Source organism: Pseudophryne corroboree, assembly GCF_028390025.1.
Source record: "Pseudophryne corroboree isolate aPseCor3 chromosome 3 unlocalized genomic scaffold, aPseCor3.hap2 SUPER_3_unloc_14, whole genome shotgun sequence".
NCBI classification, from domain to species: Eukaryota; Metazoa; Chordata; class Amphibia; order Anura; family Myobatrachidae; genus Pseudophryne; species Pseudophryne corroboree.
The window spans coordinates 1882674-1890312 of NW_026967502.1; positions in this window are offsets into that span (position 1 = coordinate 1882674).

Sequence of the window (7639 nt, forward strand, 5' to 3'; positions counted from 1 at the left end):
GGAGGTCATCAGGAAACCCACTTTTGCCACGCCCAGCTAACAGTTTTTTTTACTCACGCTGAGGATGTTCTTAATAGGCCCCCGGACTTGGAGCAAACTTTTGGCAATTACATTGTGGCGGAGATGTGACTGATGAACGAGGATCAAAAGAAGATGTACAAGTGTCTGGTTCTTGATGCTACCTCCTGCACAAATGGCAAATCTCTTGTTGAGGCATGTGAGATAACACCACCTGCCAGGCACTGTCTCCCAAGTGTGCCCCCACCCACCTACCCACATCACCAACCCATGCATTATGTGCCGGGAAACCCTCAAAAGATGAGCTGTTTTCTGCTGGGACCCACACAGCCCACCCCGTCCTCCCATTCCAGCGCGTTGTCCAGTGGTATGTACTTAGACATGCTGAGTACACAGTCCTCTGTACTGGACGATCCTTGTTTTTTTATAGTTTTTTCAAACCAGTTGTTTTATGTGTTTGAAAAATTGTTGTTGCCCTTACCCTAGTCTCTTGCTCCAAGTGACCTGTATTGAGGCCATTAGTATCAATGTGTTGGTTTCTTGACCTCATTGTCCTGGACTTCTGATCACTGTGATCTATGCAGTTGTGTTCCTTCTAAAAGCACTGTTCAGAAATCTGCACTTTGGCCCTAATTCAGAACTGATCTTAGCCCTGCACACTGACATGTGGGGGGGATGCTCAGCACAGAGCTAGTCCACCCCGCATGTCTGGCCTGACCCCCACTGCAAAAGTACAAAAGCATCACACAGCGGCGATGCTTTTGCACTTCAGGAGTAGCTCCCAGCCGGCGCAGCTCCCGCGTGCTGTCCAGGAGGTGCTCAGGTCGCAGTGGCTGCATGTGATGTTACGCAGCTGCTGCGGTCCGTCCCACACATGGTCTGGGCATGCCTGCATTGCCCAGACCGTGCCCCTAAAATGGCAGCCAAATACTGCCATTTTGCCAATCCCGCCAAGCAAACGCCTTTGCCTGCCAATCAGGCAGAGGCGTTCGCAGGGCTATGACAACCATTGGCTGTCTGCTGTGCGCCGGTGCACTGCGGCGCCGGCGAATGCACAGTTCTAACCTGTTCGGCTGCTGTGCAAATTTGCACAGCTCCAAACAGGTCTGAATTAGGCCCTTTATCTTCTCTCCCCGATGTATGGTGGCTGTTATGATTCCCGTACTCCAGACCAGAGGAGATCTTATGGCAGAGGTCTGAGTACTGGAAAGATATACTGGTTGTGGGAGCAGGAGAGCCTAGTAACCCCTGGCGCCCTAACTCCGTTGTCTCGCCCGTGTTATCAGAAATCCCCTGCGAGACTATGGTTGCTTGAGCCCATGGCAGCCGCGTTCGAAGGGCGGATTATGTCTGCCCAACCCCGATGCCCCCTCAGGTCTTAATGGGAGACAAAGGGAAATCCGAGACAGGGTGATAACAAGGGGCCCTCTGACTAAGCAACCAGGCCAGGGGTTACAAGCTAACTAACTAAACCAAAAAGTATGTGCGGACTAGCCGCCAGGGAAAAGGACAACCAAAGATCCACTGATCCGTAACTCCTATCCAGCACCGCTGGATACCAGAGTGGATCAGGGGAAGCGGAATCCTCCGCAAAAGCTCCAGAACACAAAGATACAAAATAATAAACAGTAAGCGGTCAAGCCGCAACACACGGCTACGCCGCGACTCACGAACACCACAGGATGTTAAAGGTGCTCGGTCAGACTCCAGGAACAGATGACAACTTCCGAGTACAGGATCACTGAGGACAGGAACAACCGGATTGAGCAGGACTGGAAACTCTCTGTAACCGACACAGGCAAACAGGAAGCTATCACCGGCGTCTGTGAGAAGTCCAAAGGGTGCTTATAACTGTGAGCTCCCCAATCAGGAGCCAGACTGGGTAATCACAAGTAATGCCGTGCAGCTTGCATGCTGCACGGCCAGCACACCATTATACAATTAGAAAAGACCCAGCAACGGGGAACGCGGCCCGAACGTGGCGTCCCCGTTGCTAGGGTCTGAGCGGCTCCGTGCGCCCGGCGTCCAGCGTTGCCAGGGAGCCGGCGGCTGAACGCGCACGGCGTCCCTGGTTGCTAGGCGCCGGGCCGCACCGACGAGCGGACCCCGGCGCCTAACAGTGGCAGCACTGATATTCTGTGGGATACGCCTGGTTCCTCTACTGGTTACTGGTGGCATAGTCCTTGCTAAAAAGGCTTTTGTTCTCCTGATGAAGTCAATGAATCCAGACCAGAATTGGTGATTTTCTTCTATTTTTTTTATAAATTCTTCTGAATTTTTTTTAAGGGCTGTTAATGCAAATGTAACATATTTTTGTAAAAATCAGAGGGTCAACGTTATGGAGCCAATGTATCATTTAATATTTCCTGCTAATTCCCTGAAAATAACCGTACCTCCCAAATGTAAGTAGAAGGGACTGCAGCAGGTATCTCCCATACCTTCATACATGGACATTTCCAGGCAAGGGTCAGGTAAGTTATTTTTAAATACAACAACCCTAATTCCCCTACAAGTAAAAAAAACACCCAGAACATTTGAACAGACATCATTTATTTAGAACAAATACATACATTTTATATATATATATATATATATATATATATATACACACACACCCAGAGAGGAATATGGAAACTAGAGAAAATCACATTATGTAATTGCAGCTCCTGCCAGGCCACTCCGCATATCCGGTCACTCCCACATATTATCACCTTCCAAAAATTCATAAGTCACTGTTGTCACCTCCTGGGCGTCCTATTATTTCAGGTGTGGGTTCACTCACTTCCAACTTATCAGCATATGTGGATTTTTTTTTTTTGCAGCCACATGTAAAAATTCTTAATTCCTATATTAAAGACACCACTCACTTACATTTAATTAAAGATTTAAAGTGGCAAGAGGATTATCTTCTAGTTACATGTGATGCGGAATCCCTATATACAAATATACCAAACAAAAATGGATTAAAGGTAATAGAGCAGTATCTAAATAAAGACCCAACAATGTCAAAAGAGCACTGTCAATTTATTATAGAATCTATTCACTTTATTTTGTCAAGTAATTATTTCACATTCAATGGAGAATATTTTTTACAAATACATGGCACCGCGATGGGCACCGTGTTCGCCCCAAGTCTTGCTAATTTATATATGAGTCACCTCGAACGCAAATACATCTGGGGAGGACCCTTTGGGGTGAACCTGGTACTATATGGTAGATATATAGATGATTTGTTTATTGTTTGTAAAGGGGATACACTATCAGTTTCACTGTTTATTGATTTTCTCAATACTAATACATTTGGTCTCACCTTCACAAGCAATGTTCATAGGATGGATTTAACTTTTTTTGATATTGCGCTACATTCCGGAGAAATCAACCAACCAATCCAGACTAAGATTTATCGAAAAAAAGTAGACTGTAATATATTTTTAAACACTACAAGCTGCCGTTAGATAAGGAGAGTGCCTGACTGGGCACGATATCTATATAAGAGGCTGGTAATTTTGTGATTGGTTAAAGAAGGTCAATTGTTGCTAGGCAGATCAGAGTTTTGAGTGAGTGATAATTGGATAGGGCCAGCCTATCGGTGAGTGTAGGGGAGGTGTTTAGTACATGTAAGGTAGAAACTTCCAGAGTGCTTCCTCTTGTTGTCTGGAAGCCCACCCACCTGCCCTATTGGCTCACTAATTTGGCCCTTTTCAATTTGGCTTACTATTATCTTTCTTTCAGACTTAGTGGGCGGGAAGGCGCTACTGGCCAGCGGTCACTTGTAGCATAAGTGGTGTTGTGGGGCACTTACCCCTTTTGAAGGACGGCGAGTGTGTCCTGCCCTTGTGGGGGGGCGAGGGGCGCTTCCTTGGGGAGCGTCCTCACTCTGCTATAGGAAGGGGTGGTGAGACCTTCGCAGCACAGGTTATGCTGATATATATAGATGGGGCGTTTCAGTCGCACCCATGACAGTTGGGGCGTTTAGTCGCCGCCATTTTGTTAGATCGTGACTAGAGCTGGTTAGTGGTAGCGTTTTCCTGGCCACCCACTACGAGTGAGGTCATTCCAATTAATAAATTCAATGACCATTTAATCCAACGCAGTTGTGTCCGTGTCGTTATTTTTAGTTGATAAGCTAGCTTAAAGTGTATTGTTAATGTCAAGCACAATAATTGAATAGACGCCTTATAAACCCTGGCTCAACAATATTCCTTAGAGTCAATACTTTAAAAGAAATTGTTCTGCTAATGACGACTTTGTCCTTCAAAGCGAGGAATTAACACAATCTTTATTTGATGAGGGCTATCCAAGTCACTTACTTCCCAGTGCTTTGATAGAGGTGTCCAAGAAAGAATGACAGAGCCTGTTAGAAAAATCAGAAAATAACTCATGTACCTTGATTGAATAGAATGAACCTGTCTTTATATCCCGGTATAATAATTCCTCAAATAAGTATAAAAATATTCTTACAGATTTTTTTCCTATCCTTAAAATGGACAGGGTGTTAGCAGGAAGCTTGGAGGACAAACCTAAATTGGTCTTCAAGAAAGTTCATAATCTAAAACAATTATCTCACCAAGTCATTTTGAACCTATAACTGAGAATAAGCTAGGTACCTGTAAGATAAGAAAATCGTGTCAATTAAAGAGAAGTTGCTCTAAATGCTTCAAAACAAAATGCATTACATGTAGATTCATGAAACATGGACGTTACGAATTTACTGCCCCCAAAGATATAACAAACATGAAATTTAAGATCATCGGTTCTATAACTTGTCACACTACCTTTGTTGTATATCTGATAACTTGTATATGTGGTGTTCAGTATGTAGGTAGAACCATTCAATCTTTGAACACAAGATTTTTGGAACACAAACTTATCCTCAAAAAGATAATATCTCATAGTGTCCCTAGACATGTTGTTCAGAGTCATGGTGCAGATATTAATGTTCTATCTGTTCAAGGGATTGAATATATTGAAAAAACTTTTAGGGGAGGAGATAGATACAATCGGTTATGCAAAAGGAGGCATACTGGATCTGTTCATTAAATACTCTGTACCCAATGGGATTAAATGAACATACTGAAATGAATAACATCTAAAAAAAAATTGACAGATACCAGTATGCGTCCTCCTCCTTTTCTTTGCTTCGCTTGTTCTTTTTCTTGCTTGCCTTGTAATCCGTCCCCTTTGAGAACGCCCGAGATCTTATCTATTTTCATTAAAAATGTTTCTTTACTAATAATGTCCCTGTGTTAATAACTAATATATACTGTCTAAAGAAGTCTGTCAGGTTCGGTTTGGTTTGTGTCCCCAGAGGGGGCGCTAGTGGGTCAGTGGAGGTAGGATGGAAGAAGTGAGGAGGCTGGATTGGATTTCAGCGCATGTGCGCAATGTTGTTTTATTAATGAAAAGTAAAACAATATGGCAGCAGGAATACTTGCAGAGATAAACAATAATAAATGCAATGGTATGGTGCAGCGTGGAAGCTGAGAGTCTATGGCAAAACAATGAGAGTCTATGGCAAAACAATGAGAATCTATGGCAATAGCAGTATAATTGTATTGTTGATCAGGGGATCAATATACTGGTATGGGAACCAGAGATGATTAAAACGTGGAGCCAGCAGAGATGGTGAAATTGGTAGCAAACCTGGTAGCAGATGCAGGAGACTTGGTATAAGGGTCACAGTGCTGTTGGAAATGCACAGGCAGCTTGCAAGCTGATTCACAGGTGAGATGATGAGATGCACCTGGAGAGGGAGTCTCTACTGCAGAAGGCTGAAGCACACTGTAGCTGTAGAAGGTGTGGAGCCAGATGATAAATGCAGGGATTGCTGGTGCTTATTGTTCCACGGAGATAACTGAACTGACTGGAATGCAAACAGGAACACGGAGAAACAGGAGAGCGGATCCAGACACACGAGTCGCAGCAGTGACACAAAGTCCAGGACAACCACTGACTCACCCTGCAGCTCCTGATATACCCCTTGGTCTGCAGGCATTGGCTGGAGTAGAACAAGGAGGTGCGGCCAAGCTCCGTATTGGCTGCCGCACTCAGACTGAGGGAAACTGTCATGGCGGCGCCCATGCCGCGGCCCGGCGGGAACGCGGCGTGCTTGCACGCCTGCTGACAACAGGAGCGTTCCTAGGCCCAGGATGACATCCAGCGACAGGGAGACCGGTGACAGCAAAACGTAGGGACCCCGGACGGAGTCCGCACCGACGGACAGATGCAGCTGTGGTAAGTCGATTCCTGACAAAGTCCCTATGACTGCTAGTGATGAGCGGGTTCGGTTTCTTGGAAACCGAACCCGCCCGAACCCCATCACTTTTGGCCGGGTCCGAGCCGCGCTCGGATTCTCCCGTGCGGCTCGGTTAACCCGAGCGCGGCCGAACGTCATCATCCCGCTGTCGGATTCTCGTGAGACTCGGATTCTATATAAGCAGCCCCGCGTCGCCGCCATTTTCACACGTGCATTGAGATTGATAGGGAGAGGACGTGGCTGGCGTCCTCTCCGTTATAGAAACTTAGAAAGACAAGACAAATTAATTTGTAGTTACTTTACTAGTTATAATTGTAAGGAGGATTGGGGACGGGGAGCAGCTGTTAGGGAGTACAGTGCAGGGTAGTGTGACCACAGTGTTTAATCCGTTAGTTTGGTTTTCTGATTCTTTCTCTGCCTGAAAAAAACGCTCCACCATATCTGTGCTCAGTGTGCTGCACTGTGTCCACTGTCTCTGCTGCATGATATATCTGTGCTGAGTGCACTGCTCAGCTCACACTGCCTAATTGTGGGGATTGGGGAGCAGTTATAGTAGCAGGAGGAGTACAGTGCACAGTTTTGCTGACAGTAACTGACCACCAGTCCATACTAGTACTAGCAGTCTGCTGACAGTGTCCACCAGGTCCGACTCATTATATTATATACCATTACCTACATTATATTATATACCTATTATTATATATCATCTATACTAGCAGACGCAGTACGGTAGTCGACGGCTGTTGCTACCTCTGTGTCGTCACTCGTCCATAATTGTATTATATGCCGGCTACCTGTGGTGGTATTTTTTTTCTCTCTTTACTACGCAGTCTGCTGACAGTGTCCACCAGGTCCGACTCATTATATTATATACCATTACCTACATTATATTATATACCTATTATTATATATCATCTATACTAGCAGATGCAGTACGGTAGTCGACGGCTGTTGCTACCTCTGTGTCGTCAGTCACTCGTCATCCATAAGTATACTAGTATCCAATCCATCCATCTCCATTGTTTACCTGAGGTGGCTTTTAGTTGTGCCTATTATGGAGAACAAAAATCTTGATGTTCCAAAAATAGGGAAAGATCAAGATCCACTTCCACCTCGTGCTGAAGCTGCTGCCACTAGTCATTGCCGAGACAATGAAATTCCATCCACGTCGTCTGCCAATGCCGATGCCCAATGTACAGAGCATGTCAAATCCAAATCACAAAAGATCAGTATAAAAAGGGCTCAAAAATCAAAATTAAAATCGTCGGAGAAGCGTAAACTTGCCAATATGCCATTTACCACACAGAGTGGCAAGGAACGGCTGAGGCCCTGGCCTATGTTCATGGCTAGTGGTTCAGCTTCACT